Source organism: Aotus nancymaae, unplaced genomic scaffold, assembly GCF_030222135.1.
Source record: "Aotus nancymaae isolate 86718 unplaced genomic scaffold, 86718_ANA_hifiasm-v0.15.2.pri h1tg000006l, whole genome shotgun sequence".
Classification (NCBI taxonomy): domain Eukaryota; kingdom Metazoa; phylum Chordata; class Mammalia; order Primates; family Aotidae; genus Aotus; species Aotus nancymaae.
Window position 1 is genome coordinate 64,329,664 of NW_026988417.1, and position 25,640 is coordinate 64,355,303.

At 39.1% G+C, this 25,640-nt stretch overlaps 1 protein-coding gene and 1 long non-coding RNA gene across 3 annotated transcripts in view; one reads left to right on the forward strand and one right to left on the reverse strand.

The window, feature by feature from the left end:
- The window catches only part of MOB1B (MOB kinase activator 1B), a 78,090-nt gene that overhangs the window by 9,795 nt on the left and 42,655 nt on the right, over positions 1-25,640 (forward strand). The window lies entirely within an intron of this gene.
- On the reverse strand, positions 1,898-4,140 carry LOC105725401 (uncharacterized). Its single transcript, XR_010339199.1, has 2 exons — positions 3,942-4,140; positions 1,898-3,805 (listed from the first exon to the last, which is right to left on the reverse strand). It is a non-coding gene; the product is annotated as an uncharacterized LOC105725401 (long non-coding RNA).

Genomic DNA, 25,640 nt, shown 5'->3' on the forward strand with positions numbered 1-25,640 from the left:
GGCGCGTGTCGCCATACCCTGCTAATTTTTAAATTTTTTGTAGAGACAGCTCATGTTGCCAGGGCTGGTCTCAAACTCCTGGGCTTAAGCAGTCCTCCTACCTAGGCCTCCCAAAGTGCTGGGTTTATAGGTGTGAGCCACTGCGCTCAGGTGATAAGCAATTTTCTTACTGCATCTTATCAGATGCACAGTGTCTACTTGTTCATTGGTGGTGGTGGTAACTTTGATTCTTTGATTAGTGCATTTACCAGGATTCTCCACTGTAAGGTTATTTTTTTTCTTTTTGTTATTAATATTTTATGGGGAGATATTTTGACAGTATGTAGCTCTCCCATTCCTCATTCTGTTTTCACCCACTAGTTTTAATTTTCATTGATGTTTCTTGTCAAATTGTTACTATGGTGATTGCCAAAGTGCTAATTCTGTCATTGCTTCTAAATTTATTAGTTGTCAATTTTACTGTAAGGAGGAATTTATTCTTCTCATTTATTCTTTTTTTTTTTTTGACACCAGTGTGTGCTGTTATCTGCATGTTTGTATCCTTCTAAAATTCCTATTAAAAGCGATCACCAAGGTGATGGTATTAGAAGATAGAACCTTTGGATGGTGATTAGGTCTTGAGGGCAGGGCCCTCAGTAATGGTATTAGTGCCCTGATAAAGAGGCCTGAGTGAGGGAGCATGTTAGCTCTATACCCTTCTACCATGTGAGAACACATAGAAGGTGACATTTATGTGGCCTTCACCACACACCAGATCCGCTGGTGTCTTGATCTTGAACTATATAGCCTCTTTAACTGTGAGCAGTAAATTTCTGTTGCTTATAAATTAGCCAGTCTAAGGTACTTTGTTGTAACAGCCCAAAGTGACTAAGGCAGTGTACATATAAGGATTCCCATGTTCTTCAGTGAGTTGGCGTCTGTGTCTCTTTAACTTGTTCCCATCCTCATTTGAGCACTTCTTTACTTCCTGGCACAACAAAATATTTTTTTATTTTGTACTTTTCCTGCCCCTGTCCAGGAAATAGACATTCATCTGAAGACAATGGTTTTGCTCAGTGGAGAATAGTATTTAGAAACCAAAATCTAGGTGTAGGTATGCTGAATACATATGTGTTGCTGCTCCCAGGCACTCTCATTGATACTCATTTATATCCATATATTTTTATCTATATCTATCTGTATATATTAAATGAATTCATAACACTACCTTCAGTTGCAAGCCAGTGGTACAGGGTACATTCTAGCCTTCTCCTTTCCTATATTTTTCTTCGTTGTCAGTGAGAAACCTGACTTTGGTCATTCTCAGATACTTACTTGCTCAGTCCCTGTACTACAGCTGTTCTCTTGACCATATCTGGCCACTCTCTCTGGCTTGGGCCCAAGCTGTCGTACAGTCGCTATTACTGCCCCAGCTCCTCTCCTTGGGGCTTGAGTGGGCCCCTCCTGATTGCAATATAAAGGATGAAAGCAGTTTGGGACTCAGTTGTTTGTGGTACATATGTGACAGTAATGTATTTTTTTCCTATGAATCCTATGTTTAGGATCAATACTTCAGAAATGTTGGGATGTTTAGAGATATTGAATGTAGAAAGCCTAGCTCAGTTATTTGGACTTATGTGCAACAGTGATACTTAGATTATTATCATTGTCTCAACAGTGATAATTGCTAGCAGCTGTTATTTTTTATAAACCATTTATGATTATTTAAGTCATAGCCAGTTTCTATAGGTTTGTTATGGTATATGTTAGTGCTACTTTGATATTTGGAGGTTAAAACTTAAAAGCAGGAGTGTGAAGGTAAACAAGCATTATTTGGGTAATAGTGTCACTGGTGGAGGATGTCCAGGTTCTTGGCATCTTGAACAAGAATGGGACAAACCATACAGACAAAACAAGGAAGGAATGAAGGGATTTATTGAAAATGAACGTACACTTCACAGTGTGGGAGCAGGCCCGAGCATAGGGGCTCAAGAGCACTGTTACAGAATTTTGGGGTATTTAAATACCTTCTAGGGGATTCCATTAGTTACTTTGGGTGTGCCCTATGTAAATTGAGAGGATAAAGTAAAGTTACAAAGTTATTTATTTGGCCTACACCCCATGGAGAGGATATTTCCTGTCACAGCTGAAATGTGAATCGGCCTTATGTTCCCTGCCTCCAGACCCTATTTTCCTACCTCATCTGCCCAAGAGAGATATGATCCCCATAAATCTTAATGGGAGGCAGAGGGACCGTTGGTCTTTTTTTTCTGTAACTGTTTCATGCTGGCTTGGGGCGTCATCCCTACCTGTTGGGGATCATGGAACTCTCCCTGCTTTGTCTAGTGGAGGCTCTCTCTAGTGGTAGCTCCCTGATGGCCAGGGTGGTGTCTTCACCTGGAACTAGTTGGAACCTTTGCTGCATGATCATCTGAAGCTTGATGTCTCTAGGCAAGAAGAAATGAATTTTTTTAAAAGATTTAATGGGGACTTCAGAGGGCAGATATCTATGCTGCCAGGAATGTTTGTTATAGAGTTTGCAGGGGAAAAAACAAAACCTGGTCTATTCTAGAATCTGTGTGTTTCCGTAAAGCCACAAACAACTCTATTTTAGTTTGGTTTGGTCTGTTGGGGCCTAGTGCATGAGCTTAGTCCAAAACAATGGCATCCCAGCATTTTGTTTAAAAAATTTCCCCTTTTTGGTCAGGTTCTCACTTAGGTGAGAGTGTGACCAAAATTTAGGGCCTTAGCGTCACTCTTAGTTACATTATTTTGGGTTTCTGATCTCAGCACATCATTTGTAGCTTATGGTGTCCTCATGGTCACACATTTCTTTCAGCCTTTGTTGCTCCAGTTGAAGACAGACCATATGACATTCTAGAGATGGCTGCATGCAAGCATTTAAAACCTTTCAGAGAATACAGTGCAGCAGGGCGACTATTATTATGACTATTGGGAGGATAATACCAAGAGTTCCTTACCCAGGGTCCCCATAAAACACACCTCCTAAAATTGAATAGATCAAAGAATGAGCTATGGAGTTTACTCACTTGACTAAGCAATTTCTTTGTTAATCTTCTATCACTGAATTTCTTTCTTTCTTTCTTTTTTTTTCCTTTAAGGCAGAGTCTCACTCTGTTGCCCACGCTGGAGTGTAATGGCATGATCTCGGCTCACTGCAACTTCTGCCTCCCGGGTTGAAGCAGTTCTCCTGCCTCAGCCTCCCAAGTAGCTGGGATTAAAAGCATGTGCCATCACGCTTGGCTAATTTATTGTATTTTTAGTGCAGATGCGGTTTCATCATATTGGCCAGCCTGGTCTTGAACTCCTGGACCTCAGGTGATCCACCCGCCTTGGGCTCCCAAACTGCTGGGATTACAGGCGTGAGCCACTGAACCCGGCTTACCACTGAATTTCTATAATTTTTATTCAATGTATTTCTCCATAGGCCACAAGTGCCAGCAGCTGCTCAGATACTTCTCTGCTCAGCCAGTTCTACCATAACTTTCACAAGAGAATTTAAAGTCTGTTATGTAACTGTAGCCTTTACAGTAGACTTTGCTATAGACTCTGTTATGAGGGATACATTTCTAATCACTGCTTCTTTTATTTTAAACCACGGAAAAAGGACCTAACAAATGATGCCCTTTTGGAAGAGCAAAGCCCTCCTGGCAGTGTTTTCTTTAACCCATGATGTGGGATAAGAGGAGTGAACCAGTGTTTTGTTTTTGACTGATTATGAGGCAACGTATATACCATTGAAGTTTCTTACCTACATTGGACCTTCATCTTTTATCTATCAAAGTGTAAGGTGGGCTGCAAACTCCTTCAAAAATAAAAGTACACCCCATTAGTGCACATAACAGACCCCTTTTCCACTTCTATTGTTAATAGAGGCATAAGCAAGAAAAACATTCAAAGATAAGAGTTTCATGATAATAGAAGTTGTCCCCAGGCCTTACCTGTGAACTTGGAGAAAAGCTATTCACATCAAGGATGCCATCTTTTTCTTGGTTAGCTTTACCTCAAAGGTTTCAATGGGTGCACAGTTCCAGAAGTATGGAGGGAACCCTCTTGGTTGTGAGATTATGAACCTGAAGTTCAAGGTCCCGAAGATTTGTTGTAGTGTGGATGGCAAGGACAGTCTTTCTCTGATGTTTTCAGAAGCTCCAAACCATAAAAAGCTTTCTCTACCTGCTAAAAATACACTGTAACATAATCTACTCTTACAACATCAGCCCTCTTGCATGGGAAAGCTTTTATACAACTAGAAAACATGCATTGAAAATAACAATTTAATGAAATCCCTTTATAAAATGTTTAAATGGCCCACCAGGTGACCAAATGTACCTGAAGCTTTAATTATTTTCCCAGGAATATGGGATGAAGCATTGATGATAAACTATCTTAAACTATTTCAGTATCAGTTAGTTTAAAATGAAAATTGGTCAAACTATTTTCTTGATTTTTTTTTTTTTACTTGGGCTAGTAGCTTTATACAAGGAAATGTGGTTATTTTTGTGGTTTACAGTAATTTAACATAATAACCATACTTAGACATTGGGATTTTAGAAATCCCATACAATTTTGGAGCATATATGATTCACAAAGATATAACCTAAAGAAGATTGAACATCATTTTGGTAATCCCATTTATGTAAACATGTCAAATAATCCTGTTTACCTTTTTTTCTAGATGTTTTCAGGGGCCCTCTGATCTGTCCAAAAAGCCAGGTATTAGGAAAGACAAATTTGAAACTGAAGTTTGATTTTGGAATTCCAGATCCCCATAAATTATTTATTTTGCCAAAATGATGACTCAGAAATTTTAAAGAAGTGAAACCTTTTATAACCTTTTACCAAAAAAACCCCACATTATACTGTTCTTCCACACATTGTATGTAAAAGTGTTTTTTTTTTTTCTTTTCTTTTTTGAGATGGAGTCTTGCTCTGTCGCCTAGGCTAGAGTGTAGTGGTGCGATCTAGGCTCTCTGCAACCTCCACCTCCCAGATTCAAGTGATTCTCCTTCCTCAGCCTCCTGAGTAGCCAGGACTACAGATGTGTGCCACCATGCCCAGCTAATTTTTGTAGTTTTAGTAGAGACAGGGTTTCCTCATGTTGGCCAGGCTGATCTTGAATTCCTGATGTTAGGTGATCTGCCCACCTTGGCCTCCCAGTGGCGGTATTACAGGCATGAGCCACTGAACCTGCCGTAAAACTGTTTCTAGTAGTCTTAATTGCATATTATAATGGCATCTCTTAGCAATTTTCATTTTAATATAAAACCTGGAAAGTTATGTTCTGATAAGGTTTGATATATAGTCATAGCTAGGGGCATAGCCGACTCCAATGTCCCCAGGCCATACCTAGCTGGAAAGCAGGCAAGTTAAACTATTTTCAGAAGCCAAAGAAGCAGTTTATGACCCTAAAGCATCTAACCTAATATTTGAACATAATTTAGACCACATATTTACATTTTGAAGACATTTATATTTTACCAGTAATCTTTCAAATCATCCTTATTTCCAAAGATTACTCAATTCACATGAACTAAATAAAAGATATTATGTTTTTCACTTTTCTGACAAAAAATTTGATTTAAGCTCTTCCTCCTATTATTTTTGAGATGGAGTTCCACTCTTCACTCACTGCACCTCTGTCTCCTAGGTTTATGCAATCTCTTGCCTCAGCCTCCCAGGTAGCTGGGATTACAGGTGTGTGCGACCATGCCCAGCTAATTTTTGTATTTTTAGTAGAGATGAGGTTTCACCATGTTGGCCAGGCAGATCTGGAACTCCTGACCTCGTGATCTGCCCGCCTAGGCCTCCCAAAGTGCTGGGATTACATGCCAGAGCCACGAGCCTGGCCCACATTTCTTTACAATACTTCTTATTTTACTTTAATCAAGACTAAGAGCTTTAACTATGAAAATGTTGATAAGCCTAATGTCTCCAATTCTCTATCAGTTTTTAAAGAATATTTTATTATTTAAACTTTTTCCACATCTTTCTCTACTACTTAACGATTCCTTACTGCATTGTTTCATAAATAACCTTACAAATCTGTAATTTGAACTATTAGATAACTTCTGAATTAGAGAAAATTATTCTTTCTTCCTCTAATACCCTTTTCTGGCACATTTTGTATACAGAATTATGTGTTAACCTTAGTAACCTAATACTTTAGGGAAACCCTAAAAAGCAAGAAATCCTGAATTATCAGAGATGGGCATTTAGTGATAAGAACAATTCCACAATTTTAGAAATGTATTTCTCCATATCTTAGTTGTATTTCCCCATTTCTTAGTTGAAGATGACCCAGATATTAAATAAGCATCAAAAATAACTTTAAGATTTTAATTTACACAAAAAGTTTACCTAAAACATTTATCTCATTCGTTGTACTTAATTTTTACTTTTGACAGGGGAGACATGAGCTCAGCCAACATACGTAAAATGAACATTGGTTCAGTTCAGAAAGGCAGGACAACTTGAGGTGGGGAGAGGTTTTGGGGGCTTTCAAATAATAGGTAGGTGGGAGACAAACAGTTGCATTCTTTTGAGTTTCTTATTGGCCCTTCTAAAGGAAGCAATCGGATGTGCATTTATCTCAGTGAGACTTTGAATAGAATGAGAGGCAGGCTTGAATTAACACTGACATTTAAAAATATCTAGCAAAGACAAACGTAAAATTCAGACAAAATATATGCTGATAATTCTGGAGGCATTTCTATTTTTATTCCACCAATAATTTTAAAGCTAGTTTGTTTAGTAAAGCTATACTTTAAGTCACGTGAACTGGAAAATTACTTAGACTTACTTAATTTATGAGCACTCTTTTCCTTATAAGCCAATTTTGGTGGATACAGCATATAACAGTAAGTATACATACAAATAAATACATCTAAACATGTATACACACACCCAAATGAAGATGCAATCGCTTGGAACCTTAGCCATGAGATAGCAATACAAGCTTGCCAGTTTTACTTTGCCCCAATAGACAATCCAATGAAGGTTGTGAACCAAAATTCTGGGTAAAGCAGTCTCCATGGCAGTTGGATTACTAAAGGCCAAACCTCCTCAGACTCCAAAGAGCACTGGTGCCAAACAGTACCAAAGGAGACGTCACATGTTAATCAGGCCCCCTGCTTAGAACTGCAGCACAAAAGCCTGGATACATGGAACGCCATCCCACTTTCCCATTAGACAGTAAGCTCCAGACTCCAAACAATTTTGGGGCCAAGCAGCATTGCAACTGGGAGAGAAAATTTTAGGGAGGATTTAATAGCAGACCTGAGAAACTCTGCAAGAGCATCCTCTTTGGGGAGGCTGAAGTCCACAGGATCTCCCAGAGTGTCTTCCTATGGGGTCCAATCTTAGTGTATCAGACGTCTCTGACCTTAGGTGGGCACTGGTGCCACATGCAGGTTTTCCCTTGCAGAGCCTAGTATGAGGTTTTTTTTTTTTTTTTGAGACGGAGTTTTGCTCTTGTTACCCAGGCTGGAGTGCAATGGTGCGATCTCGGCTCACCGCAACCTCCGCCTCCTGGGTTCAGGCAATTCTCCTGCCTCAGCCTCCTGAGTAGCTGGGATTACAGGCATGCGCCACCATGCCCAGCTAATTTTTTGTATTTTTAGTAGAGACGGGGTTTCACCGTGTTGACCAGGATGGTCTCGATCTCTTGACCTCGTGATCCACCCGCCTCGGCCTCCCAGAGTAGTATGAGTTTTATAAGAATAGCCATGGACTTTAATGAGAAGAGCTGGATGCTGGGGGAACCTTTTTGTCCTTAATGAGTTGAGTATGATAAGGGAGTAATTTAGCATAAGTAAAGAAGGTTTAAGTCTCCTGAAGCGTGTGTTTCTTCTTTGAGCTGTGTCGTAGGAATCAGAGACCATACATAGAAAAGGTAAAAATAAATAAATAAATAAAAAAGAAGGTCCTTCCCATTTCAGGGCAGGGCAATTATAAACAGCTGTTGAAAGACTGAAAAAGAAAGAAAGGAAAAAAAAATGAAAAAGACTCAGGTTCCATAAGTGAACCGGGAAGTGGTGGTTAAGCTTCTCTGCATGGAAACCCCTTAGTTTCACTGGCCATGACCAGAATCATGTAGTTGTTTCCGTGTTTAGGGGCTGCCTACTAAGCATCCCAAGTTGGAAAGGAAAAGAGAGAGAGAGAGATTCCCCTGTGTGGAACAGAAAGGAAAAGGAGAAAGGAGAAAAATAAATCCTTTTGGGCTTACCTCTTCCTCTTGGCTGGCTCGCCAAAATATGTCACTGGTGGAGGTGTCCAGGTTCTTGGCATCTGGAACAAAGATTTGCACAAAATGCACAGACAAAGCAAGGAAGAAATGAAGGGATTTATTGAAATCAAGTGAAGATGGGATTTATTGAAATCAAGTGAAGATTTGATTTATTGAAATCAAATCCACAGTGTGGGAGCAGACCTGAGCATAGAGGCTCAAAGGCCTTGTTACAGAATTCTTGGAAGTTTAAATACCCTCCAGAGGTGTTAGTTTCTTCAGGTATGCCCTATGTAAATGGAAAGGATGAAGTAAAGTTAGAAAGAGTTACAAAGTTATTTATTTGGCCTATGCCCTGTGGAGACGATATTTCCTGTCATAGCTGAAGTTCCTTATGTTCCCTGCCTCCAGACCCTATCATAGTTTTAAGTGCCTGATATCCAGGTAGCATTATTACTATTTGTAATGGAAAGGCTGACTTTTCTTTTTTGGGACAGAGTTTTGTTCTGTTGCCCAGGCTGGAGGGCTGGAGTGTAGTGGCACAGCCATTTCACTGCAGCCTTGACTTCCTGGCTAAAGCAGTCTTCCTGAGGAGCTGGGACTACAGGCACGCACCACCACGCCTGGTTAATTTTTTGTATTTTTGATAGAGATGAGGTTTTGCCATGTTTCCCAGGCTGGTTTCTTAGCTCCTGCCCACCTTAGCCTCCAAAACTACCGGGATTATAGGTGTGAGCTACCTTGCCTAGTCAAATTTTCTTTTATTGCTACTCTTGTGTCTTTCTGCCTAAGTCTTTTTGTTGTTCTTAAATTGAAATTTGATGAGAGTAGCTTGGTAGTTGTTTTTGTATTACAGTATTGAGTATTAGGAGAATATTTTTTATGTAGATCTTCTTTTGTAGAAATAGGTAACAGTATAACTTAGTGTAAATGTATAACTGTAAATAAAGACTAATTCAGTAGAAACAATAGGGGGAAAGGTATTTTAAGGCGACTTTTCTAGTGTTTGAGATCATGTTTCAAACAGATGAGCAACAGCATAACCCTTCTGCTATTTAGGGAATCTATTTGTTTGCTAGAGCTCTGTAGTGTTAGATTTAACTACTGAAATAGCTCTTTGTTTAAAAACTCCTTGTGATTATAGTTTTTGCTCACATATGCCTGGTTCCATTCTCACTAACCCTTCCCCATACCTGCCACATTCAGTTGTCTTATTTTCAACTCTTAGAAATTATACTTTTGAGTCAGTGAACAACAGACCAATTCACAGCAATATTTTGAGGTCTGCTCCTGGTGACTTAAGACTCTTCATCCCTTTAATTCCCAAAGTGGCTTAGACTCTTCAACCTTTTAATCAATCCTTTGTCATCCTCATCAATGTTTCGTTTGGAAAATAGCAAGCCATCAAGAACCAAAATTTTTTAAAAATTATATTTCTAATTATAATTAGAACCAAACTATACTATAAAGCTACAATTTTAAACAGCTAGACCTTTGGGAACTAAAATTTGCCTTAGTTGAGCTCTATTTATTATTTTATTTTATTTTTTGAGACTGATTCTTGTTCTGTCACTCAGGCTGGAGTGCAATGGTACAATCTAGGCTCACTGCAACCTCTGCCTCCTGGGTTTTAGCGATTCTCCTGAGTTCAAGTGATTCTCCTGCCTCAGCCTCCCGAATAGCTGAGATTGCAGGCACATCCAGCTAATTTTTGTATTTTTAGTAGAGACGGGGGTTTCACCATGTTGGCTAGGCTGGTCTCGAACTCCTGACCTCATCTGCCTGCCTTGGCCTCCCAAAGTGGTGGAATATAGGCATCAGCCACCATGCCTGGCGAGTTCTATTATTTTAGCTTTTTTTTAAGTGGGAATGTATTTGTAAGGTGTTGTCTAGGGATAACTATACTTGTTAATGATATCTTTGCCTTTTTAAAATATCATTTAACATTAAGGAAAAAAAATACCACTGTCATTTTATGTAGCAGAAGAACAACTGCTTTTGGCCCTCTGGTGACAGAAGGTACTTTCAGGACTGAGGGAATCAGTGTCTCTACATAACCATAATCCTCGAGAAGTCTGCTTTAGTTTCTCAAAGCGTGGATCTTTGGCAAGACCTAGGAGTATGTTCGAAAGGCAAGATTTCAGGTCCTAATCATTGGATTAGAATGCATTTTAATAAGATCCCAAGGTGATTTGAAAGCACCTTCCAAGTTTGAGAAGCTTTAGACAGTAACTGGGTGGATACCTGTATATTAACTTAAATGGTTTGAAGTAAGGTAAATAAGAAAAATTCTTGGGATTCAATGTAACATCAGTTCTGTCTTTGCGGGATTCCCAATAAAGGGACCTCAATGTAGATCCCCTTACTCTCCTTTCATACTTGTAATTGTTTTCTTGTTTCAGGCCTTTTTTTCTCCTTCTGGACTGAAAGTTTTCTCCTCCTGGGCTGAGGGTTTGTCCACCATTTTATTTCCCAGCACATTAGGACATTACTTGGCAAATATGTTTTGAATAATTTTCTTTTCTTTTTTTTTTTTTTGTGTGTGTGCATGACAAGGTTTCACTTGGTCACCCAAGCTGCAATGCAGTGGTACAATGTCAGCTCACTGCAACCTCAACCTCCTGGGCTCAAGCAATCCTTTCACCTCTGCTTCCTGAATAGCTGGTACTATAAGTGTGTGCCACCATGCCTGGCTAATTTTTGTATTTTTTGTAGAGACAGGTTTTTGCCATGTTTCCCAGGCTAGCCTTGAACTCTTGGGCTCAAGCAGTCTGTCCACCTTGGCCTCCCAAGTACTGGGCTTACAGCCATTTTTTTTTTTTTTAAAATAAATTACTGTAGATTGTCATGGGAGAGAACAGAGGCCTATGAGTGAGGAGACCTGAGATTCAGAGTCTTTTTGGTCTGTCACTAGCTATGTGACCTTGGGCAGATAACTTAATTTCTTAGTTTCTATTGCCACTGCCTACTGGAGGGAAAGGAGTGCTTCTTCCATTAGGTTAATGTGAGACTTGAATGACAGAATGTATATGAAAGATTTTCATAAACCAGAGTCATATATAAACACTGTCATTATCTTTGCTCATGAAATCCCGAAGCCCAGTGTATAAACTGTTCTTGCATTCCAAATTTTTTTAGCCATCTTACAAATGTATGGCATTATTGCATAATAAAATAAACATTTATGGAACACCTCCTGTGTATAAAAGCAAAGTGTTAGGTGCTTGCTGGTGGTGGGAGGAGAAAGAAAGGGGTTTAGAAATAAATAAGATGTGATCTCTGTCCTCAAGAATCTTAATACTGGAAACCAGCATGTTACACAGATGTGCTCCTTCATGATTGTTTTTAACTGATTAGCTCCAAATCTACTGGCTGATGAAGGTTAAAGACACTTGCATTGCATGATACTGCATTGAGTATACAAACTTTTTTGGTTGTATGTGTGAAATAATTGCAGTCTGTGTTCATAAAAAATTAGGAATATAAAGAAAAAATAAATAAAAAATTGCTCTCAGCTTGGCACGGTGGCTCATGCCTGTAATCCCAGCACTTTGGGAGGCCGAGGTGGGTAGATCATTTGAGGTCAGCAATTCGAGACCTGCTTGGCCAACATGTTGAAACCCTGTCTCTACTAAAAATACAAAAATCTACCCGAGGTGGGTAGATCATTTGAGGTCAGCAATTCGAGACCTGCTTGGCCAACATGTTGAAACCCTGTCTCTACTAAAAATACAAAAATTAGCCAGGCGCCTGTAATCCCAGCTACTCGGGAGGCTGAGGCAGGAGAATCGCTTGAACCTGGGAGTGATTTTTTAAAAAAAATTGCTCTCAACACTACTGTTATAAATATGTGTAGTACGTTCACTTATTCAAAAAAGTAAGAATTTTGCTGAATTGTGCTTCTGGTTTTTAGTCAGAGGCTGTTTTTATTGTGTGTATTTGGGGCCCTGCCTGCTTGTTCTTGGCATTGCTGCCACTGCTGTTCCACTTTAGCATCATGGTTTTTAATATGGAAGGGAAGTGGCAGGAATCCTTTGGTCCATCCCCTTCTTGCAGTTCACTTGGGCATTTCAGACAGGTGCAGGAATGGACTGGAAGTGGTCTGCAAAAGTCCAAGGCATAGAAAGCTTCCCTGAGATGTTTGCTTACCACTCCAGCCTCATCTGTGTTTTCCTGCTCCAACTTACCTCCCCCACAGTGCTCAGTGGTTTTATTTGCATTTCTCTCAACCTGCCTTGCTCCCCCGTCTTTCTGCCTTTGTAAATGCTATTCCTGTTATTCTGGCTGGACTGCTCTTCTCCTCCCCACCCCCATTCCTTTAGTTCAGGAGCCAGTTCTTTTTCCCTAGCCTGTGCCCCCTTCCCAATTCCTTAGATACCATTTGGCTGGGTGCAGTGGCTCACGCCTGTAATCCCAGCACTTTGGGAGGCCAAGGCAGGCGAATCATGAGGTCAGGAGATTGAGACCATCCTGGCTAGCACAGTGACACCCTGTCTCTACTAAAAATACAAAAAATTAGCTGGGTGTGGTGCCGCACGCCTGTAATACCAACTACTCAGGAGGCTGAGGCAGGAGAATCACTTGAACTCGGGAGGCAGAGGTTGCAGTGAGCCAAGATTGCGCCACTGCATTCCAGCCTGGGCAACAGAGCGAGACTCTATCTCAAAAATAAAATAAAATAAAAATTTTTAAATTTTATTTGCAGAGTGATTCCAAAAATTTTCAGAGTGATTCCAGGGCCATAGGATTCCAGTCAGTAGTCTTTGTTTTTTGACTACCCCATGCTGCATGTTGCTTTTATAAATTGTAACATGATACATGTTTTTGGCTTTTGTTTTCCTTAGGAGCCATTTGTATATCACATTGATTAAATGTAGCAGTGTTTCTAAGGTGGGTGTTTTCGAAACAATTTTGATAATAGTGCTGAGGATGATAGCAGTAGCAGCTACCAGCTACCAGCTACCAGCTAATTAGGATGCCATTAGGATGAGAAGTCTCCATTTATATAGGTGGTTTTGACTTACCTATCTATGGTATACTGTAAAAATGCTGGATCATATATCTATATTATTATATTAATTCATTCTCACACTGCTGTGAAGAAATACCTGAAACTGGGTAATTTACAAAGAGGTTTAATTGACTCAAAATTCCACAGTCTGTAAAGGAGGCATGGCTGGGGAGGCCTCAGGAAACTTACAATCATAGGAGAAGGGTGAAGGGGAAGCAAGCAGGAGAGAGAACAAAGGGGCAAGTGTAACACACTTAGAAACCACCAGATCTCAGGAGAGCTAACTCATTATCACAAGAACAGCAAGTCGGGGGTGTCCATCCGCATGATCCAGTTACCTCCCACCAGGCCCCTCCTCCAACACTAAGACAAGAGATTTGGGTGGGGAACAAAACCAAACCATATCAATTTTACAGTGTATTTAGGTTTTAAAGACAGAGCAGTTTACTAACATTTCTGTAAAAATCCATTTTATGGACTGGGCATGGTGGCTCATGCCTGTAATCCCAGCACTTTGGGAGGCTATGGCGGGCGAATCACGAGGTCAAGAGATCAAGACCATTCTGGCCAACATGGTGAAACCCCGTCTCTACTAAAAATACAAAAATTACCTGGACGTTGTGGTGTGTGCCTGTAGTCCCAGCTACTCGGGAGGCTGAGGCAGGAGAATTGCTTGAACCCGGAAGGCGGAGGTTGCAGTGAGCTGAGATCGTGCCACTGCACTCCAGCCTGCCACCTGACAACAGAGCAAGACTCTGTCTCAGAAAAAAAAAAAATTCATTTCATTACCATGTTTTGATTAAGCATTCAAACTGGGTTTTGGTTAGGCTTTCAAACTTAAAGGACTTTTTATTTTTGTCAGTGTTCTACATGTACATAGTTTAGATAACTCCTCTTTTTCTGTTTCTTAGATATAGCTACTTTGAAGTCTTTTACCTGATTGTTTTGACTTTTAATTTAATTTCACATCTCTAACATGTTTATTTGTTACTTCTTGATTTCTATATTTTTAGGCATTAATTATTGAATTATTATTGTGGAGGAAAAGGATTTCATGCCTGTCTCACTACATATGGCTGGGCCCAGTGGCTCATGCCTGTAATCCCAACACTTTCCGAGGCCAAGGCAGGAGGAGTTCAAGACCAGCCTGGCCAACATGGCAAAGATCTTGTCTCTACAAAGAAGAAAAAAATATTTTGCAAATACCACATACATACTTCTCATTCTGCCAACTTCTTTTATGTATGTATGTGTGTGTATGTATGTATTATTTTGAGGTGGAATCTCGCTCTGTCACCCAGCCTGGAATGCAGTGGCATGATCTTGGCTTACTGCAACCTCTGCCTCCTGGGTTCAAGTGATTCTCCTGCCTCAGCCTCCTGAGTAGCTGGGATTACAGGTATGCAACACATACGCCCAGCTAATTTTTGTATTTTTAGTAGAGACAGAATTTCACCATGATGGCCAAGTTGGTCTCAAACTCCTGGCCTCAAGTGATCCATCTACCTTGGCCTCCCAAAGTGCTGGGATTACAAGTGTGAGCCACCATGCCTGGCCCCATTCTGCCAACTTCTCAATATAAATATTATGTAAACACTGGGGACAGTTGAGCCAAGTACTAGAATATTAATTTTTTTTTTTTTTTGAGACTGAGTCTTGCTCTGTCACCCAGGCTGGAGTGCAGTGGTGCGATCTCGGCTCACTGCAGTCTCTACCTTGCAGGTTCAAGTGACTCTTCTGTGTCAGCCTCCCAAGTAGCTGAGATTATAGGCACCTGCCACCATGCTTAGCTAATTTTTTTTTGTATTTTTAATAGAGTCAGGGTTTCACCATGTTGGCCAGGCTGGTCTCAAACTCCTGTCTTCAGGTGATTCTCCTGCCATAGCCTCCCAAAATGCTGATATTACAAGTGTGAGCCACCGTGCCTGGTCTCTAATAATTTTTTATTGGCTTTCTGATCTTTCGTATAGGATCTTTTTTTTCTGGATTATTTTAAGGTCTTATCTTTGTAACTTTTCCTAAATTCATAATGGCATCCTCTGGCGTGGGTCTGTTTTGATGCACTGTTGTAGATTCTCTTTTAGTCTAAAAGAGCATTTTCAATTCTAGGAAAATATCCTGATTTATTGATAAAATACTTTCTTATTAAATGTTCTATCTTTCTGTATTTTCTGTATCTTGGATATTAGGCTTTTTGACTGGTCCTTAATTTTTTTTTTTCTCCTTTTTCATCTTTTTTTTTTGAGATGGAGTCTTACTCCGTCACCCAGGCTGGAGTGCAGTGGCGTAATCTTGACTCACTGCAATCTCTGCCTGCCACATTCAAGTGATTCTCATGTCTCAGCCTCCCAAGTAGCTGGGACTATAGGCATGACCCACCACGCCTGGCTAATTTTTTGCATTTTCAGTAGAGTTGGGGTTTCCCCATGTTGGCCAGAGTGGTCTCAAACTCCTGACCTCAGGCAGTCCACTGGCCTGGGCCTCCTAAGTGCTGGGATTACAGGTGTGAGCCACTGCGCCCGGCCCATCTTTTTGTTTTTATGCTTTGTGCTCTAGGAGATTACGTCAGTTTTATTATCTGTTCCTTGTATTTTTAATTTCTTCAACCATTTAAAAAAAATTCAAGAGTCCTATTTAATTTTTCCTTTTCTTAACATGGTGTCCTGTTCTCGTTCATGAAGCAGTATTTCTTTCCTATTGTTGAAGATATTACTGTTAGTTTTTGGGGCTTTTTTGAACATTTAGTTTGTCCTCCAAGTTACTCTTTTCGATTTTGGTGTCCTCTTTCATGTTAGAGGCTTCCTTCAAGTGTCTGGCAACTCTTTTACTTTCTTCTTTTATTTATAAGTAGAGTAACTGAAAAGCTAATTGTATTTCTGTGTGCATGAGTATGGAGGGCTTATCAACTGTGGGTTTTGCTGAAGGGTGATATAACTAGGTTATTTCCTTGAAGAACACCTGGTATGATTATCTTTTCAGGTCGTTATATGTGGTGTGATCAGATTTGCCTAAATGAATGAATGAATGAATGAATGAATGCATGCATGCTTTTCTGGTCTTTGGAGGTTATTATCCTGGCTACAAGTTTTTTGAGTTTCTGGTTAGGGACCTCAACACTGATTTTTCAGATTCACTTTATCTCCATGTATTAAGTATAGTAAATTTGCCTTCAACTACACCTGTGTGTCTCAAGCCAGAGACCTTCTGTTTTGCCTTCTCCATAGAATAAACCTTCAGCATTTAGTTTTCCCTCAGAGTTGGGTGGTGCAGAAGCCCGCTGTGTAGATTGTTTAGGGTGTCTACAGGTATAACTGCTTATTAAACAGAGTGGTGAAAATTCTGTTCTATTTTTATTTGCACTTCCAGAATATTCTACATCTAGAGGTGCCACTAATTCCTGAAACTTTTGTGGGATCTATGATGTAAATTGGATAGGTTTTAATTTTAGAATTATTTTTTTGAGATGGAGTTTCACTCCTGTTGCCCAGGCAGGAGTGAAATGATGTGGTCTTGGCTCACCACAGCCTCTACCTCTTGGCTTCAAGCGATCCTCCTTCCTCAGCCTCCTGAGTAGCTGGGATTACAGGTGCCTGCCACCACGCCTGGCTAATTTTTGTATTTTTAGTAGAGACAGGGTTTTACCATGTTGGCCAGGGTAGTCTCGAACTCCTGACCTCAGGTGATCTGCCCACCTCAGCCTCCCAAAGTGCTGAGATTATAGGTGTGAACCACCATGCCTGGCCTAGGATTGGGTTTTCTTAGGCACATTAAATCAGTTATTCATCTCCTCTATAATTTCTAAAATTTTGTTTTTTTCTCTTTTAATTTCTATGAGATTATGATTTTTAAAAAAAATCAGTTTATTATCACTTTAAGTAGGAAGTGGAGGCTAGTGTATATTTTCTGCCCAACATCTTTAGTAGTTTTCTTGTAAGTACTAATCCATTTTATTGTTATGTTCTGTTAAGCATTCACAATTGTGTTGTGTCTAAGTGAAAGAAAACTGTGTTATTGTGTTGAATCACTGCAGTGTATAAGTAGATACTATTAAAATCCTTTTTTGAAGAATTAGATATTTCCTTTTTCCAACTTTGTTCAGCAACTCTCATTTTTGCAAGAAAACAGATGAATCCAAATTTGAACTGCAAGGGGCCAGGCACAGTGGCTCATGCCTATAATCCTTGCACTTTGGGAAACTGAGGTGGGTGGATCACTTGAGGTCAGGAGTTCGAGACCAGCCTGGCCAACATGGCAAAACCCCATTTCTACTAAAAATTCAAAATTATCTAGGCATTACGCCTGTAATCGCAGTTACTTGAGAGGCTGAGGCGGCAGGATCTCTTGAAGCTGGTGAAATGGGAAAGGTTCCCTTGAAGGGTGTGTGATGGGGGTGTGGCTCACCTCTTTGGTGCCCGTCTGCTCAAATCTTTATGGGGAGCCTGCAGACAGGCAGGTTGTGGTGCTCTGATCCCACTTCAGTGTCTAGGGGTGAATGTTCACAGCTGAAGCCTCAGGTCGTGTGTTACAGGGTGCTTTTTTAGTTTAGCCATCAGCTCAGTGAGATATCACCTGCCTTATAGCAAGGACAGAGAGTTTTGTGTATCCTGGGGTTCTTGCCTTGGTGTTCAGAAGAATTGGATCACACATTGACTTGGAGAATGAATACAAGGTTTTATTGAATGGAAGTAGCTCTCAGCAGATGGGGAAGCCAGAGGGAGATGGTTTTCCCCTACAGTCAGGCCACTCTGAGGCCCAGTCTCTCCTCCGACTGCCCTGGCCAAACTCCTCATCTTTCCGCTGGTCCGTGGCCTGCCGGTGTGCCGGGGTCTATCGATTTGCTCTTCTGCCAGTGTGCTCCCCTAGATTTCCTCTCGATGTCCAGCCACTTGTGTCTTCTTCCGCAGATGTGTTCCTTTCCACATCCAGCCGCTTGTGTCTCTGCCTGCTAGGGTCTTGGGGATTTTTATTGTCACAGGATGGAGCCGTGGCAGGCCAGGGTGGTCTTGAGAAATGCAACATTTGGGCACAAAGGCAGGAGTGCCTGTCCTCACCTAAGTTCATGGGCACAGGCCCAGGGATGGAGCCCTCTCCAGGAACCAACCCTCCTCTATCTTACCCAGCACTTTCCTGCCCTGCTTCCATATCACTGGGAGGTGGAGGTTGCAATGAGCCGAGATCGCACCACTGCAATTCAGCTTGGGCGAGAACAGAGTGAGACCCCCATGTCAGAAAACAAAACAAGCCACCAAATTTGAACTGCAAGGATTATCTGTTACGAGTTTTCGTAGCTTCCCACAGTGCTTAACATGATGGTGTCTTACCAGTATTAGCTATCCTAGAGGATTAAAGATGAATCTCTGTCCATTGTATCAACATTGTTATCAGTTAAATGTCTGTAAAATCTGATTCTAAATGGGTGAACAATTTTTCTTTCATTTTTGTTTTCAAGTTAATAATAAAAATAATGTTAGGGCATTACATATTAATTGATCTTTTACTATATCTCAGCTTTGAATTTAGGATCTGATTAACCAAATTTAACTATAGTATTTTGTCTTACTATAACTGCAGAAATAGACATCTCTTGCTACATATACATTGTCTAATTTTCTCTTCATTTTTATCTGGTTATCAAATCTCTGTTGACTACTTTGGCTGTTTCTTTCATTTTTCTTTTCTGTGCCATATAGACACAGTAGTAGTGGCTGTTTCTTAACAGGTTAATTTGAAATTCCAGATGCCCTTTTAGATATGAAATGTGTTCTCAGTACTACACTTTAATTTCTACTTACCTCTTTATCACTTTCATCTGCTGCAGCTTAAGAAATTTCTTCCCTCTTTCCCTTCTCTTCCATCCTTGTGACATTTTTCTTTTCAGAGAAACTTTGGTATCTTTCTTTTCAGATAAAAATTAGCATTTGAACATTCAAATGCTAATTTAATCCTTTAAAGCGAATTGCTGAGATCACAAACTTGGTATTTTAATTTTGTCATTATAGTGAAACTGGACTGAGATACTTAAATATCTGTCAGAAGAATAGATGATTTGATGTTAACCCTGTATAAGAATTTTGTTTCTAAATTTCTTAAACCTCTTGGTTAGAATGTTTTAATAGTTGTAAAAGGCTTTAGTAAGTTTTATAATTTAATTATTATTTGTTATCAGTCTTGGCTAATATATCAGATTATTCAGGTTATGCATCAGAAGTATGCTTTAGCAAATCTCATTTAAATCTTCAGTCTTTTTTACCTTAATTAAACATTGGTTAAAATTGATCTCCAGATCAGGAATGGTTTTTATTTTATTGAAAACAAAAAATCCTAAGAAGCAAACACTCAAATCAGCTACACTTGAAATTAAATTTATAGGAGAAAATGGTTTACAACTTTCGTGAACATATTACCAATATCTTCTATGTAATTAAAGTGGAATTGCCATTTAATAAGTAAAGTTATTTCCTAGGACACTTTATCAGTTTTCATAAGCATCAGTATGGGGTTCTTAATTTTTTTAAGAATGAATTTAATGCATGGAATTTCTCATAAATACTGTGGTTTTGAACTTTAATATAAATTATTTTATTAATATCATTAAAGCTTTCTGTTAGTGTCACTAATAGAAAAAGAATAAACCTAAATTGTAGTTTTTCATTGAATAAAAATCTTGTACTTATCCTGAATGTATGTGTGTTTTATCTAAAAGATACATGTATAGGATTAGAAATTAAATGTGAAGCTCATAGAGCATTTCAAGAGAAACTGATGTTTTTATGATAGCCTCAAAGAAAAGATACAGACTAGGGCAGGATTTCTGTATCTGGGTTTATGAACAGGTTTTAGCCCCTTCCTGAATTCCTGTATGCAAAACCTTGTGTTTTTTTGTCTCTAGAGAGACTGTCCATATTGTCAGAATATGAAAGACTCAAAACAAAGAACTGGAGGCAAAGAAGTCAGTAAAGAAAAAATTTTTATGTAAATGTTTAAGAGCATTGTGGGAGGCGTTTCCATTTTATGTAGCTCAGAGATATACCTCAGTAGGTTCAGGGAGTTAATTGCTAAGTTATTTTTATTTTATTAAGATGTGACTTACAAAACATGAAATGCTCAGATCTTAAACGTATAGTTAAACAAATGTATGCTCTTTGTAACCCACACTACTTTTAAAACTCAGAACATTTCCATCACCCTAGAAAGTACTTTACCTTTTAAAAACAAAACCATAGGGAAATTTCTGATTTTTTTTTGACATAATATTATATAAGCATACACTCCCACTTCAGATAGTTCTAGAGATTCCATTAGCTAAATGGGGTGGTTCAGCTTTTATGGAAGAGAAACAAGCAGTTTACTAGTTCCTGCTTTTTGCACTTGTTTTTAGTTTTGCTCCATTGAACAGCACAGCTGTGTTAACTGTGATGATCTTTGAGGTGAGCAAAGAACTGGGATGACATCCAGTATCTCAACACCTGGATCCTTGAAGAGATGAGCTTACATCATTTCTTATAGTTAATCATTGTTTTCCACTTACCCCACAATGTTGAATAAACATCTGACATAAAATACTGAAAGAACTTTGATAAACTTTTCTAAAGATAATAGTTCAAGGTGTAGTAACTTAAAAAAAAAAAACAATTATTGTTCATTTATTGCATTAGAAAGTAACTTCTGAAAAAATACATAAATGAATAAGACATATGGGACCTGCTTTTAAATTGTACATGGTAATAGAAGAGACAGAAGTTAACACACATTTCTTATAGTTTGGTAAATATAGCCATTGAAGACTGTACATGTACCTAAACAGGTTTATGTATTGATAATTGAGAGAATCAGTTATATCAAGCCATAACTTCCACTTTTCCCTCTGTGATTAGCATTAGTAAGCCTTCAAGTGGGTAGAAACTAATCTAGATTTTTGGAGGCCCTGTTAGAGAAAATGAAAAAAATATATAAATACAAAATTTGGTGTCAAAATGAATATTTAGAATGAAAAAAATCACAGATTACAATTTTAATAATCCTGACAAAGTTAATGAACATCATTAAATATAGAAAAATAATATATTTATGTCAACTGCTAGATATCTCTAGTACTTTTTTTTTTGAGATGGAGTCTTGCTCTGTCACCCAGGCATGATCTTGGCTCATTGCAATCTCCACCTTCCAGGTTCAAGCTATTCTCCTGCCCCAGCCTCCTGAGTAGCTGGGATTACAGGCGTGTGCCACCATGGGCCCGGCTAATTTTTGTATTTTTAATAAAGACGGGGTTTTGCCATGCTGGCCAGGCTCGTCTCAAACTCCTGACCTCAGATGATCCTCCCGCCTTGGCCTCCCAAAGTGCTGGGATTACAGGCATGAGCCACTGTGTCCGGCCTCTAATACTTTTTTATTTAGATGGTTTTGACTGCATACTTTTTGACCACTTCTTCATATGTCAGCAGTGTACTTTTTTCTCCAGGATGACTGATAAAATTGTGTTTATTATTGATAGCTTAGAAAAGTTTGAGATTCACAACTTGTTTTATTGGTAGTGTCATGTAATATTTTAAGATTGTTTTCAAATTTGGGGGAACTGCTTGTGTTAGGCTGTTCTTGCACTGCTGTAAGGAAATACCTGAGACTGGGTAATTTATAAGAAAAGAAGTTTAATTGGCTTAGATTATGCAGGTTGTACAGGAAGCATTGTGGTATCCAGGAAACTCACAATCATGGCAGAAGGCAAAAGAGAGCAGGCACATCACATGGCAAAAGTAGGAGCAAGACAGTATGAAGGAGGGGGGTAGAGAAGAGGGAAAGAGGGGAAGAGTAGGGAATGAGATGCCACAGAGTTTTAAATGACCAGATCTCACGAGAACTCACTCACTGTCACACAGACAGCACCAAGCCCTGAGGGATCCACCCCCATGATCCAAACAACTCCTACCAGGACCCACCTCCAGCATTGGGGATTACAATTTAACATGAGATTTGACTGGGGGCAAATATCCAAACTGTCTCACCCCTGGTAAGTTTTATATGAAGTACAGTGTTTTTACATACTTCTGTGCCATGGAGCTCAGATCTAGATGTCCCTGGTCCTCTGCCTTAGTGTTAAGGATACCAGATAAGGCAGTGCATTGGGTGGTAAGAATATTCCTGGATGCCATTCCTGTACCCAGACTAGCAATTATCAAGTCATACATGAATGTGATTGCACTATACATATATCCTATGAAACCTAAATATATACCCAACCCAACTTCCCCTTAGTTCAATGCCCAGAATATCAGATTACCCAAGGAGGAAGTATGATGGAGAGGGAGTCGGAAACAGAAGTCTTAACCAATTGTAGTTGGATTGTGTTTGCAAATTTTGTGATAACATGTGACCATGGGAACACATTGTTAGGGCTCCTTCCAAGGCTCTGAAATTTAAACTGTCATGGTAAATTAAATTCTATAGTCTTGTACTGTAATTTTGTGCTTGGATTCTGTTTGTTCAGTTGTGCTACTGAAATGTTAGTTAAAATATAAGATGTATATTATTCTGCATGAATACCATGTACAATGCTGCTTGAACCTATCATGATTAGGCCTATTTGTATAAGCTGAAGATACAAATTTTGGCAAATGTCAAAAGTATTTGCCATACTTTTAAATTTTTGGCCTGGAATTCTTTGTCAGTTAGCTCAACAAACATTGAAGCTCTTTTCTGACCTAGGCCTTGTGATAGATTCTGGAGATTCAGTGATGACTTAGAAACATTTCTTACCTTTGAAAAACTCATAGTGCTATGTAAAATAGACAATGATAGTATCTTATCTGAACACAGAGAAGATATCATTAACCCATCTTAGGGTATCAGGGAAGCTTCCTGAGGAAAATGACCCCTGCACTGATTATCTAGGGATGACTAGACATTATTGGGTTAAAAAACAAAGTGCAGTTAAAATTGTATCGGATAAGGAGAAGTAGGTACTACCTGATTTTAACTTTGTGGTGCTTTTTTTTCTTCTTCTTCTATCAGGCTGTCTTGTTTATTATGAGTTTTAATTTCAAAGCATTTAGACTATAAAACTTCTGTGTCACTGATTGCATTGAATGCCTGTTGTGTTACTGCTTCATGTGTGTAGGCAAATGCTTTGACTAAGCTGGTTTTTCTTTGTTTTTTGTTTTTTTTGCCAAAGTTTAAGTAGGGCAGGACTGTAAAGGGGCCTAATATTGAGAGTGAAATTTTGGTGTTAGGACTAGGAAATATTCCTTAATCTGTTACTTCTCTTGCACAGTTGGAGTCCTTTAGATTTACCATAGTGCGTAAAATAAAGATGACAGATTGATCTTTTTCTTTAATATTGGTAACAACGGCTCCTCTCAATAAGAATGTGATTTTTCTTCCCCTTCAATATAATTATTTGAAATAATAAACATTTATTATATATTCTGTTATGTTTCAGCTTCTATGTTAGGTATTGGGAATGCAAAGATATTTAAGACAAGACTCACATCCCTGAGTAACTCACAATCTAGTGAAAGAGAGGGAGAGAGAAAAAGAAACAAATAAGCAGGAGGAAGTCTTATTTTAAGTTGATCCTTCATGGATTAGTAGAAGTATGGAAAGGGGATAAAGTCAAAAAGGATATTTTATTTATACACATATAAGTGCATGTAAATGTACATATATATAGTCATTTGTTTATTGAACATTTACACAATGCTAGTTCTTCCTATAAACCAAAAACTGACTGAGGCAGATCTCAATCAGTTAGAGGTTTATTTTGCCAAGGTTGAGGATGGGCCTAGGAAAAAGAAACACCAGTCACAGTAGGATCTGTGACCTGTGCTTTCTCCAAAGAGGGTTTTGGAACGTCATTATTTAAAGGGGAAAGAGCAAAGAGAAGGGAAAGGGAAAAAAAAAGGAGGGAGGGTAGGCAGTGAGGCATGTGGTTACATTCTTGTGAGGCTCTGATTAGCACTCAGTGAATCAGCATTTCACAAGTTGAAAGAAGAGAATAGAGGAAAAAGTCAATTATGCATTGTCTAGTGCTAAGTAAAGCTAGATTTTACATAAGATAATGTAAGCATTTGAAATTACAGCTATCTGTTCAGGAACAAAACGAAGGCAGTTTTTGCATGACTCTGTTCCCAAGCTTAACTTTCTTTTCTTTTCTTCTTCTTCTCTTCTTCTTCTTTTTTTTTTTTAAAGAGATAGAGTTTTACCTGTTGCCCAGGCTGGAAGTGCAATGGCGTGATCTCAGCTCACTGCAACCTCTGCCTCGCAGCCTCAAGCAATTCTCCTACCTCAGCCTCCCCAGTAGCTGGGATTACAGGCATGCACCATCATACCTGACTAATTTTTTTTTTTAGTAGAGACGGGGTTTCACCATGTTGGCCAGGATAGACCCAAACTCCTGACCTCAGGTGATCCACCTGCCTCCCATAGTGCTGGGATTATAGGCATAAGTCACCACACCTGGCCTTGAGCCACCGTGCCTAGCCAACTTTCTCTTAAGCATAGTGAGTTTGGGGTTCCAAGATTCTATTTTTCTTTCACATTATATTGAACATTTGCTCTGTGACTCCTATCTCAAAACTAGGGTGCTTCAAATGTATTTACTCATTTATCATAACAGTCCTACAAAGTTGGTGATACCATCCTCGATTTTTATTCTTAGCCAGGAAGTTAGAAAGACAGGTCTGAAACTGGCTGTAAAATATCAGACAAATTACACAACTTCCCTAAGCTTACAACTAAAAAATTGGGGATGATATCACCAGTTTTGCAGGAGTATTATGACAAGTGAGTCATAGAATCTGAAAAGGCAGGATCCAGAATTGGGTCTTTATTCCAAATCTTTTGTCCTTTTCTCTACTATGTCCCGGATACTGTATTTGACAGCGGAGTTAGAAAAAAAAGAGGATGCAGCCTTTCATCTTAAAGAGCTATTGCAGAAGAGAACAAAGACATACATTTATATGTGAGTTGTTATAGGTGCTTTAAACTACAGTGAGACACCAGAAAGAATGGACAATTTTTCATGAAACATTAGGAAGAATTCTATTTAAAAAGTAATGCTTAAGCTCCCTTGATGTTTTTTGGTTGAAACACTGGTAATATTTGGCTCATTTGCCAGGTTGATGCTCTATCTAAGCTGTACATATGCAAGATTTGGTTTCTTCCATTTCCAGCAGGTTGTATAGGATTCTGTAAATAGAGTTACTGCTGTTGTTTAGATATCACCCAGTCATTCCACTATAGGCACTTCCTAAAATCTCCTCTGTGTTTAGTACCTATTTACTGTTTAGAATAATGGATTTTGTTCTAGGCGAAGGAATATGTGGCCTCTATACAACTCAGAAGCTCAGAAGATGTTCCGAGACTGGTGATTATACTTTAGTGCCTTCATCTGTAGCTGAGCTAATGCCTCAG